Consider the following 12075-nt stretch of genomic DNA (forward strand, 5'->3'; position numbering starts at 1 on the left):
TAAACATAAAACATATTACATCTTTATTCATTCCATTCTGTTATTTAGACTTAGATGATTTGAAGAGAGGATTTTAGTTTTTTAGATACTTTCAAAGATGAATTCCTAAGAGTTTACTTTACAGTGATTCCCCCCTGCAACTTTTTTTTTTTTTTTTTTGAGACGGAGTCTTGCTCTGTTCCCCAGGCTGGAATGCAGTGGCATGATCTCGGCTCACTGCAACCTCCGCCCCCTGGGTTTAAGCGATTCTCCTGTCTCAGCCTCCTGAGAAGCTGGGACTACAGGCTCATGCCATCATGCCCAGCTAACTTTTGTATTTGTAGTAGAGATGGCATTTCACCACGTTGGTCAGGCTGGTCTTGAACTCCTGACCTCCGGTGATCCACTTGCCTTGGCATCCCAAAGTGCTGGAATTACGGGCGTGAGCCACCACGCCTGGGCGATCTTCTCCTTAGTAATCTAAAATGTTTAAATAATAGTTTATATTTGTTTCTATAACTCAGTGGAATATATTGACCAACCCCACTGATCAGGTTGAAGGCTAAAAAGTTAACACTTGCTTCTAAATGATAGATTAACTTCCTCTGTTAAAGTTATAGTTTTGATGATTTGAATAAGGAGATATTTGAGAGGCTAATATAAGGTGCCTAGAGACAGGGCTTTCTGTTACATTACATTGTCCATCCCCACAGTGGTGTTAGAATTATCTCATGGCCGCATCCTGTTTGGCTATTATCACTTCTGTTTCATTGCTTCTTGGATCACAGTCTTTTCAAATCCTTTTTTTTTTTTAGACGGAGTCTCACTCTGTTGCCCAGGCTGGGGTGCAGTAGTGTGATTTTGGCTCGCTGCAACCTCTGTCTCCCAGGTTCAAGCAATTCTCATCTCAGCCTCCTGAGTAGCTGGGACTACAGGTATGTGCCACCATGCCAGGCTAATTTTTTGTATTTTTAGTAGAGATGGGGTTTCACCATGTTGCCCAGGCTGGTCTCGAACTCCTGACCGCGGGTGATCTGCCCGTCTCAGCCCCACAAAGTGCTGGGATTACAGGCATGAGCCTCTTCAAATCTTAACTTGGCTTATGTTCCTTTGTGTGGTTAAGAACCTAGTCCATATGCCAAGCAGAGCACTGCCTGGGCTGGAACCCAGAGCTTCTTGGCATTTGTATTTATTTCAATAAGACATTCACTTTTTTTTTGGTTGCCCTCTACTTCCACAGGAAGCTCAGATTCATAGAAAGCCAAAGCGTTCTGATATTTGAAGGGATATGGATAAGTCAGCTGGCTTAAAACTCTATGTCAGCCAGAACTATATAGTAGGGCACAGTGTGGATAAGACTCATCCACCATGAGAATATGTTTTTAAAAAATCATAATAAACAACACAGAACTACAGCTGATTTTTCACTTCCCAAAAGGCAAATACCTAGCCAGGCAGTGGTGGCAGATAGCTATAGTCCCAGCTACTCAGGAGGCTGGAGTGGGAGGATCACTTGAGTCCAGGAGTTCAAGGCTGTAGTGTGCTAGGATCATGCCTGTGAATAGCCACTGCCCTCCACCCTGTGCAACGTGGCGAAAGTCTGCCTTTTTTTTTCTTTTCTTTTTTTTTTTTTTGAGACAGGGTCTCATTCTGTCACCCAGCTTTGAGTGCAGTGGCATGATCATGGCTCACTGCAGCTGGACCTCCCGGGCTCAGATGATTCTCCACCTCAGCCTTCTGAGTAGCTGGGATTACAAGGGTATGCCTGGCTCATTTTTGTATTTTTAGTAGAGATGGGGTTTCGCCATGTTGCTGGTCTTTAGCTACTGGCCTCAAGCAATCCGCCCTCCTCAGCCTCCCAAAGTGCTGGGATTACAGGTATGAGCCACTTTGTCTGGCCTGTTTTTGTTTGTTTTAAAGCAAATACCTAGTGTCAAGAACTGTAAAGGATTATCCTGGCATGGCGGTCATGGGTACCTATAGAAGACATGCGGCTCCTGGTTCAGAGGCAAAGGATTTTACTACTTAGAGCACAGCAAGGAACACAAGCCTCATGTTCGGGTTGGTTCCCCTTGCCCTCCCCCACTCCCTCAAGATTCACGGGGCGATGTGAAGATGTCCAGGTAGATGCCACACACGCGGAGGTTGTGCCTCATAGCTGAGGAATCCTGAGCTTAAAGAAACCCAACCTTTGCCCAGAAGGAGACATTATCTTCATTATAGTGGATGATAAACAGACCTGCCCTCTGCTCCAGAGGGTCACGATCTTCCAAAGAGATTATCTGGAACAAAGGTTGTCAGTGCCTCTGCTCCCTAGATGTGCAGAAACATGGAAGTCCTGTAGAGAATTATCTCCCCACACTCAGAAGTTCAAATAAAGACTATCAAATACAGTATTATTTCTTTGGCTCTAGCTGGGATGAATAATAGGAAATAAACACATAGGTGGTAAAGGAGTGTCAGGGTATGGACGGTACATTTCTTTTTCTTCTTTTTCTATTTGAGACAGGGTCTCACTCTGTTGCCCAGGCTGGAGTGCTGTGGGGTGATCATGGCTCAATGCAGCCTCAACCTCTCCTGCTCAAGCAATTGTCCCACCTCAGCCTCCTAAGTAGCTGGGAAGACAGGTGTGCACCACCATGCCCAGCTAATATTTTTACTTTGGCTATGTTGACCAGCCTGGTTTCAAACTCCTGGCTTCAAGCAATCCTCCCACCTCAGCTTCCCAAAGTGCTGGGATTACAAATGTGAGCCACCACACCTAGCTGGACAGTACAATTAACACATTCTCTAACCTCAGCTCTCTCTAACCCTATCCACCCTCCTCCCCTGTGTGCCTCTGGTTTTATAGAACTACTTGTGACTCTCTACTTGTGAACTTGCCTTATTCTGTTACCTCCTCTTTACCTAACTTCAATTTGTGCAACATTTAATTTGATACCACCTCCTTCTAGAAACCTTCCCTCACCCTGATCCCACTGTTAAATATAATGAACCCCAAGTTTCTCTTCAAAGAATCAGTATGTTAGCATGTTTTTTTGTTGTTGTTGTTGTTTTTTGAGACAGTCTGGCTGTATCACCCAGGCTAGAGCACAGTGGTGTGATCTCGGCTTACTGCCAGCTCCGCCTCCTGGGTTCACACCATTCTTCTGCCTCAGCTTCCCAAGTAGCTGGGACTACAGATGCCCACCACCATGCCCAGCTAATTTTTTTTTTTTTTTTTTGGTATTTTTAGTAGAGATGGGGTTTCACGGTGTTAGCCAGGATGGTCTCAATCTCCTGACTTCGTGATCCACCCACCTTGGCCTCCCAAAGTGCTGGGGTTACCAGTGTGCGCCCCCGCGCCCAGCCTGTTTTTTTTCTTTTTTTTTTTTTTTTGAGATGGAGTCTTGCTTTGTCACCCAGGTTGGAGTGCAGTGGCGCAATCTTGGCTCACTGCAACCTCCTCCTGGGTTCATGCAATTTTTCTGCCTCAGCCTCCCGAGTAGCCGAGATTACAGGCATGTGCCACCACACCTGGCTAATTTTTGTATTTTTAGTGGAGACAGGGTTTCACCATATTAGTCAGGCTGGTCTTGAACTCCTGACCTCAAGTGACCCACCCACCTCAGCCTCCCAAAGTGTTGGGATTACAGGCGTGAGCCACCACGTTCGGCCGAGTAGGTTATTATGTTCAGCTCTCTTATTCTTTAATTCTCCATTTTAAAGTTTAACCTCCTGGTTCTCTTCACCCACTTGCCTCTAGTTTCAGTAAACCACTTTCCTGCTGGTCCTAGTTAGTAGTTCACATCTGTTCCCCTGGTCACCTGCTTCATCCTGACTCATTCCAGTCACCTGCTCTGACCTGAGTCATGCCTGGTCACCCACTCTGACCTAAGTCACCTTTAGTTACCTGTTCCTAACCATCTTTCCTTCCAAACTACTCACCCTGCCACTCCAGCTCATACTCCTGCTCTTTTTAAAATAGCCAATCAGAATTAGCTTAGACTGTGCTGTCCAACCCTAGGCAATAGGGGAACAACACAGCAGTAGGGGCTACCTGCATCAGGAATAAGAACTCCTTCCCTTCCCCTGTGCAAGTGTGCTCTCGCCATTGTTCCATCTATGAGGGGCACCCTTTCTGCAGAAAGTAAAAATTGCCTTGCTGAGACAATTAAATTTATGTTGGAGTGCTATTTCTTCGTGGCACTGGGGAACAAGCATTTGCATTTTTAACACCACCTTAGGCATTTTCTACTTTATCCTCCTCTATACACCCTACAACAGTCTCAGGCTAAAACCAGAAACTCAAAAGTCACAAGACAATATATCTGTTGGGACTCTGACCTTACCTGAAATGGCAGAAAGTCCACATGCTCTCTACCCACTCCCAGGAGTGTTTCAAATCTGTCAATGCATAGGTTTCCTCAGTAGCACTAAATCACAGACATTTTCCTCCTTTTCTGCCCTGGCTCCCTGCAAAGCCCAAAGGCAGTCTGCTGGCGGAATTCCTTCTTGCTTGGGGAGGTCAGTCTTTTTCTATTTCCAAGGCCTTCAACTGATTGGATAAAGCCAACCCACTTTACAGAGGGTAATGTGCTTCACTCACAGTCGACTGATTTAAATGTTAATCTAATTTACAATATATCTTCACAGAAACATATAGAATAATGTTTAACCAACTAGCTGAGTAATGTAGCCTCACCAAGTTGACACATCAAATTAACCATCACAGAAGCTGTCCCACAGAATAATCCTTTACCTTATACTGGGGGATTCTCTGGCATCTGAAAGACCCAGGCCAAAGCTCGTGATTTCCAATTCCCTTCTCTCTGAATTCCACTGGGGTGGATGGACTCTAGCCTTACCCATGCCCTTGAGAACCAGAGAGGAGTAGAGGGGGCCACACATGAAACCCATTATCCTCAGCTCTACGATGTGACTCAGGAAATCCACAGGGCAGCCTTGGTAGGCTTCTGGGAAATTTAGTAAAGAGCAAGGCTGACTGGCACTCTGGAGGAATTGTAAGAAATTTGCTATTTGTAGCTGGGTGTGGTGACTCATGCCTGCAATCCCAGCACTTTGGGAGGCTGAGGCTGGAGGATTGCTTGAGGCCAGGAGCTCAAGACAAGCTTAGGCAACACAGCAAGAGCCCATCCCTAAACATAAATTAATAATATTTAAATAAAAACAAATTTTGTGTCTGGCTGCAATGGCTCATGCCTGTAATCCCAGCATTTTGGGAGGCTGAGGTGGGATGATTGCTTGAGCTCAGGAGTTCAAGACCAGCCTGGGTAACATGGCGAAACCCTGACTCTACTACAAACACAAAAATTAGCCAGGAATGGTGGCCTGTGCCTGTGGTCCCAGCTACTTGGGAGGCTGAGGTGGGAGGATGGCTCGAGCCAGGGAGACAGAGGTTGCAGTGAGCCAAGACGGTGCCACTGCATTCCAGCTTGGATTGTCCATCTGTCGAGTGAGATCCCATCTCAAACAAACAAACAAACAAACAAAAAAATATACCCCCCCAAAAAAAACCAAATTGCTATTTTATTCACAGCTTTAGATCTTTATTTCTCTTTCTCTCTCTCTTTCTTTCTCTCTTTCTCTTTCCTTCTCCTCTCTCCTCTTCTCTCCTCCTTTCTCCTCCTCTCTCCTCCTCTCTCCTCCTCTCTCCTCCTCTCTTCTCCTCTCTCCTCCTCTCTCTTCTTCTCTTCTCTTCTCTTCTCTTCTCTTCTCTTCTCTTCTCTTCTCTTCTCTTCTCGTGGGGCTGCCCCAAAGGGCCTCATGAGTGCCTGTGCACAACGGCCAGATGGCCTAATTCACACAGCACAATGGGGACACATCCACAGCCTCTCATCTCATGGTCCAGGCTCGGCTCGCCCAATGCATGTGGAGTCCTCCTGGGGACCACTGTTGATAATGGCATTCACCAGGACCTACAGAGAATCCTCTTCTGTGAGCAGGTGAATGGTCTCGAAGGCATGCTTGGCAATGCACAAGGTCACGAGTTTCTTGCAGTTGTTGTGGCCGTGTGTCATCATGGAGTGAGTGAGACACTCCACAATGGGGCCCTGAGCTTTGCAGAAGCGTTTGGCAGCATACTGCCCTGCACTGTGAGGCAGGTGCTCGGCATACTTCTTCACTGCAGTGTAATCCTGTAAGGAAACGTCATTGATCTGCACGCACATCATGGGTGCTCCACTTGCCAAAGAGCTTGATGTCTGGGCTCTCTGTCCCCACAGATGCTGCTCTCTCCCATTTGGTCCCTGAGGGCACAGCCTGAGCATCTCTATTGCTTCGCATGGACCACGTGCTGCCCTGGCACAGACAAGAAACTAGATATTTCAATGATCGCTTTTAGGCTTCTTAACTTCTATTAATAATAAACGTTTCCATTTGGGTCCCAGATAAGAAAGTGAGAGGAAGCAGATTCAAATGATATTTGCATGTAGAGTCCTTCTATAGGAAGCTACTGATTTCAGAAGGCCCCTGTTAAAATGGATTTCCCTGATAACATGTGTTCGTCAGTCCAGTAAATTTCTGTTTGGTGACAGTATTGCATTGACAAGCTTCGTTGTGGTAGTAGAGGTAGCTGTGTGACATACCTCAAATCCAGAGAGGAACCTTGGTAAATGGGGTTATTGGAGATCTCTTGTGACCTTTGGGGATTGGGGAGAAGTTCCCCTAGGACTTATTTTGTGTGGGGTTTTAGGCTACAATTTCAGACTCGATCCTTTGTTTGATTCCAGTGGGTGTATTCTTTCTGGTCAAATTAATTCCTGACTCCTGACTTTTCTTCTGAGTTTCCAACAAAAGGGTTTTTTTTGTTTGTTTGTTTTGTTTTTTTTTTTTTACAGAGTCTTGCTCAGTCACCGAGGCTCAGGTGCAGTGGCTTGATCTCATCTTACTTCAACCCCACCTCCCGCGTTCAAGTGATTCTCGTGCCTCAGCCTCCTGAGTACCTGGGACTACAGGCACACCCACCATGCCTGGCTACTTTTTGTATTTTTAGTAGAGATGGGTTTTACCATTTGGCCAGGCTGGTCTAGAGCTCTATCTCAAGTGATCCTCCCACCTTAGCCTCCCAAAGTACTGTGATTACAGGCATGAGCCACCACTGCTGGCCTCAACAAGAGGGCTTTTTATAATGACCTGAGTATTACATAAGCAGTGAATTGTGGCTATTGATGAATTGCAAGGCATAACTACCCCTAAGGGTTTAATGGCTCAAGACCATCTCTGGGGTTGAGGTTAAGCAATTCCTGGAAAATTCAAAGTTCTTATTCCTATCCTGACATTTTAAAATCAAGAAAGAAGCCTCAAAATACATGAAAGATGGGAGTGAAAGAGAGGAAGGTAAGTTTTGATCTTAGGAATGGTGGAATTTTGTGGACTGATTGCCTTCTCTATCAATCAGAGTTTAGTTTTAAGAAACAGAAACCAACCTTGACTAATTTAAACATACAAATTTATTAAATATATTAGGTAGCTCACATAATCTCCAAGAGGGTCAAAAACCAGGTTTGTAGGTTATAGAGCTAGAAACAGTGCTCCAAATCAGGTCACAGGGCTGGTCCATGAAGACTCACTGCCTTGGGACACTGGATACAGCTACTAGGATCAATGCCACTACTGCCTCTGAAAATGGGTGCAGTTGCTACTTCCCACACCAGCATAAAGTCCCATGCAGTTGGTTTCTTTATATTCCTGGCTTCTGACTCAAAATCTGGGCTGTGTAACTCTGATTGGTGGAACTTAAGTCATGTGTTTGCCATAATAGTGAGGAACACTGGGAAAGTACGTATTTGGCATTTTCAGTTTCTAGGGTGGAAGATGGGTTCTGCCTCATCTTGAGGCAGAGGGCTTTCTCTCTTTATTATATGAAAAGTAGAACCAAAATATTAAAAAATGTTCATTGTAGTGTATCCCTTGGTTGCCCCCGAGTCAATACGTATCCTTCTTGCCATAAGAATTTAAAATGCTTTCACAAGTTTGATCAGCATCTTCCATAGCCTTCCAGTGTCACATCCTTTAAATTAATTGGAATTTTGCTGCCTGGAGACCTATGCAGGCCATATAACCAATGCCAGATTTCCCTCTCTTCCTTCTTTCCTATTTTCCTTCATTTTCCTAAGGGTCTCTTGATGACAACTACTTTGGGGTATTGATTTTCTCATTAAACAGGGTTCTTGAAAATGCAAGCATCATGACTGGGCGTCATGCCTGTAATTGCAGCACTTTGGGAGGCTGAGGCTGGCGCATCACCTGAAGCCATGAGTTTGAGACCAGCCTGACCAACATGGAGAAATCCCATCTCTACTAAAAACACAACAATTAGCTGGGCGTGGTGGTGGGCACCTGTAATCCCAACAACTCAGGAGGCTGAGGCAGGAGAATTGCTTGAACCCAGGAGGCAGAGGTTGCAGTGAGCCAAGATCGTACCAGTGCACTTCGGCCTGGGTGACAGAGAGGGACTTTGTCTCATGGAAAAAAAAAAAAAAAAAGCAAGTATCAGAAACCAAATTTGGCTAATTTTTTTTATTTTTTATTTTTTATTTTTACAGAATCTTGCTCTGTCACCCAGGCTGGAGTGCAGTGGCACAATCATGGCTCACTGTAGCCTTGACCTCCTGGGCCCAAGCGATCCTTCTACCTCAGCCTCCCAAGTAGCTGGGACCACAGGCGTGCACCACCATGCCTGGCAAGTTTTTAAATGTTTTGTAGAGACAGAGTCTCCTTGTGTTGCTCAGGCTGGTCTTGAACTCCTAGGTTCAAGTGATCCCCCTGCCGTGCCCTCCCAAAGTGCTGGGATTATAGGTGCAAGCCACTGTTCCCAGCCAAATTTGGCTAATTTAAGCAGAAAAGGAATTTACTGAAGGATATTGAATAGTTCATAAAATCTCTAGGAGGGATGACAAAACAAACTCATGCCAGTAAACAAAAACCATAGAGACTCCACTGCCACAGACACTGGGCATAGACTGTGTGGCTAACACTGCCAACTTCTGCAAACCAGGCTCAGAATATTGCCATTAAAATCCCTGCCACACTGCCCACACTTGTGAGCATGGAGTATGCTCAGTCCTGGCTTTTAAAAATCAGTGTCCTGTTTGCAAGAGAGGCTGGAAAGTGATTGCTTGGCGGTTTTAACTTCTATAGTGGGAAGCAGGTTCTGCTTAATAAGGTGAGGCATTCCCCACACAAAGGGAACTCATATATGCGGTGACCAAAAACAAAACAAAACAAAAACAACAAACCTGTCTAATGTCCACCCATGTGAACTGCAAGATCCCTTCTCCCTCCCTTATACTTCCTTCATTTATTGCCTGTACACTCAGAAGCCAGCCCCCCAATTCAGAGTTCCTGATTTGCAATATTCTAAGGATGGCCTGTGAAGGATGTCACTTAAGCTCATGTAGATAGCAGACTGGGAGGCATTGTGATACTCAGAAAACAGTGCTGGGATGGAAGTCAGGGTATTATAGTTCTAAATGTACAACACATTAGCTGGAAGAATTTATACAATTTAAATTACTTGGGCCTCAGAAGTAATCCACAGAAAAGTCTTGTGCACGAATTAGGCTCTTAGCACTTTCTGTTCTTACATGCTATGCATGGTTCTCAACATGTACAACTTTTTTTTGAGACTGAATCTCGTCTTATGTCTTATTGCCCAGGCTGGAGTGCAGTGGCACAATCTTGGCTCACTGCAACCTCTACCTCCTGGGTTCAAGTGATTCTCCTGCTTCAGCCTCTTGAGTAGCTGGGACCACAGGTGCATGCCACCACGACCAGCTAATTTTTGTGTTTTTAGTAGAGGCAGGGTTTCGCCATGTTGGCCAGGCTGGTTTTGAACTCCCGATCTCAAGAGATCCGCCCGCCTCGGCCTCCCAAAGTGCTAGGATTACAGGCATGAGCCACTGTACCCAGCCTCAATATGTATAACTTAAACTACTGAACTGAGAAATGAGAAGTTATTTGTACCATTTTTAATACCTAAAGCATAAATACTACAGATTTTCATGAATTACAGGAATGCTTACCAAATAAGTCATCTTTTTTGGAGATATGTGTGTTTCAGAATTAGCCAAAGAGGAAGGGTTTCAGGAGGTCTTATTAGGGTATGTTTGCTTGGAGTCCTATGTTTAAACTTGTAGCACTGGTAATCCTTGAATTATCTCATCTCTTTCCATTTTATCTTTTTGACTGACTCTGTAATTATCAGTACTGACTTTGTCATAATTTATAAAGGACAGTGAGATTTGCCTATGCTTGAAAAGTTAAGCTCTAACAAGCATAGAACAGTCTCTGGAAACCCTTTCTAAGTTACTCTGATCCTATAAATGAAATGAAAATTCACATATGCTGCTTTGAAGTATTCTGTCAAAAGCACAAAAGGGCAAGAAAGGGCAAAGGCAAGAAATTAAACTCTAAAGTATGAGTGTCGCTTGACCATGCGAAAACAGGATTTCTCTTTATGTTTAGTTTAGAAGGCGGGCTTGGAGAGGGGAAGGAAATGTACAACAGCAAAGTATGGAAGGGATTATGAAGGAGAATAGTGAACCAGAGGTAAAGAGCAAGCAGCAAAGTGATTAAATGAACTCTTAGTTGCAAAATAATGAAAGAAAAGAGCTGATAACACTTCTTTAAAGAAGAATACAATTTCATCTGATTCTTACTCAAATAAAGACAGGAGCTAGAATAAGAGGGCAACCCATCTTTCTGGGACCCCTCTCTGATCCAGAGGGCTTTCTTCCTTTTGCTTATTAAACTTCTGCTCTAACCTAAAAAAAAAAAAAAAAAAAAAAAAAAAAGAGCTAGAATAAGAACCATTTTCTTTAGTAAGGAAGGTCACCATATGCTGGGGTGTGTGGGAAGGGAGGCAGCAGATCCCTTTTTGCCTTTCAGTTGGGGAGAGAGGATGTTCCTATAGAATGCAGGAAGACTTGTTCCAGGCCAAAAGAGTTTATTCCTATTTTTCAGAATGGTTCAAAATTAGGAAATCTCTGGATGGTATTTAGTAGATTTACAAGTTAAAGGAGAAAAATATGTTTCTCAAAAAACTGTGGAAAGGAGGCCAGGCGTGGTGGCTCACGCCTGTAATCCTAGCACTTTGGGAGGCTGAGGCAGGCGGATCATCTGAGATCAAGAGTTCGAGACCAGCTTGGTCAACACGGTGAAACCCTGTCTACTAAAAATACGAAAAATTAGCCAGGCGTGGTGGTGGGTGCCTGTAATCCCAGCTACTCAGGAGGCTGGGGCAGGAGAATCACTTGAACCCAGGAGGTGGAGGTTGCAGTGAGCCGAGATCACGCCATTGCACTCCAGCCTGGGTGACAGAGTGGGACTCTGTCTCAAAAAAAAAAAAAAAAAATTGTGGAAAGGTATATAATATCCAATATCCATTCCAAAGAGCAGATTGAAAGATAAAATATTTTTCTCAATTGTAGTCAGTTTAAGACTTACTGCTTCCCTTCACTTATTTAAAAATATTTGAGACCAGGTATGGTGGCTCATGCCTGTAATCCCAGCACTTTGGGAGGCCGAGGAGGGCGGATTACCTGAGGTCTGGAGTTCAAGACCAGCCTGGACAACATGGTGAAACTCTGTCTCTACTAAACATACAAAAAAATTAGCTGGTTGTGGTGGCGGGTGTCTGTAATCCCAGCTACTTGGGAGGCTGAGGCAGGAGAATCGCTTGAACTCGGGAAGCAGAGGTTGCAGTGAGCCGAGATTGTGCCTTTGCACTCCAGCCTAGGTGACACAGCCAGACTCTGTCTCAAAAAAATAAAATAAAAAATAAAAAAATTGAGAGCATATCATATTGCAGGCCTTGTTTCAGACTATATAGAAGATGCAAAAACAAACCAAAATTGGTTTGTTCTCAAAAGGCTTGCAATTTCTAAAGTTGGAAAACGCATACACAAGGTAGCTATAGTCAAAAGCATTATGTGATAAGTGTCAACGAATTGGTTTATAGTACTTTGTTGTACATTACTACAGTGTTGCTGGAAAAGAGACTCCAAGGGCCAGTCCTTGGGTCTAGCACAGGAAATAATTGGAGGGGAGTCACAGAGCACAGTGAAGGAAGCAAGTTTATTGGAACTACTCTGT

At 44.4% G+C, this 12075-nt stretch overlaps 1 pseudogene; it reads right to left on the minus strand.

Annotated features, from left to right (window-relative positions):
• Positions 1-5520: 5520 nt before the first annotated feature.
• LOC112630673 lies at positions 5521-6264 on the minus strand (annotated as a pseudogene).
• Between the last annotated feature and the right edge of the window lie 5811 nt (positions 6265-12075).

The sequence above is a fragment of the Theropithecus gelada genome, chromosome 1 (assembly GCF_003255815.1).
Source record: "Theropithecus gelada isolate Dixy chromosome 1, Tgel_1.0, whole genome shotgun sequence".
Lineage (NCBI taxonomy): Eukaryota > Metazoa > Chordata > Mammalia > Primates > Cercopithecidae > Theropithecus > Theropithecus gelada.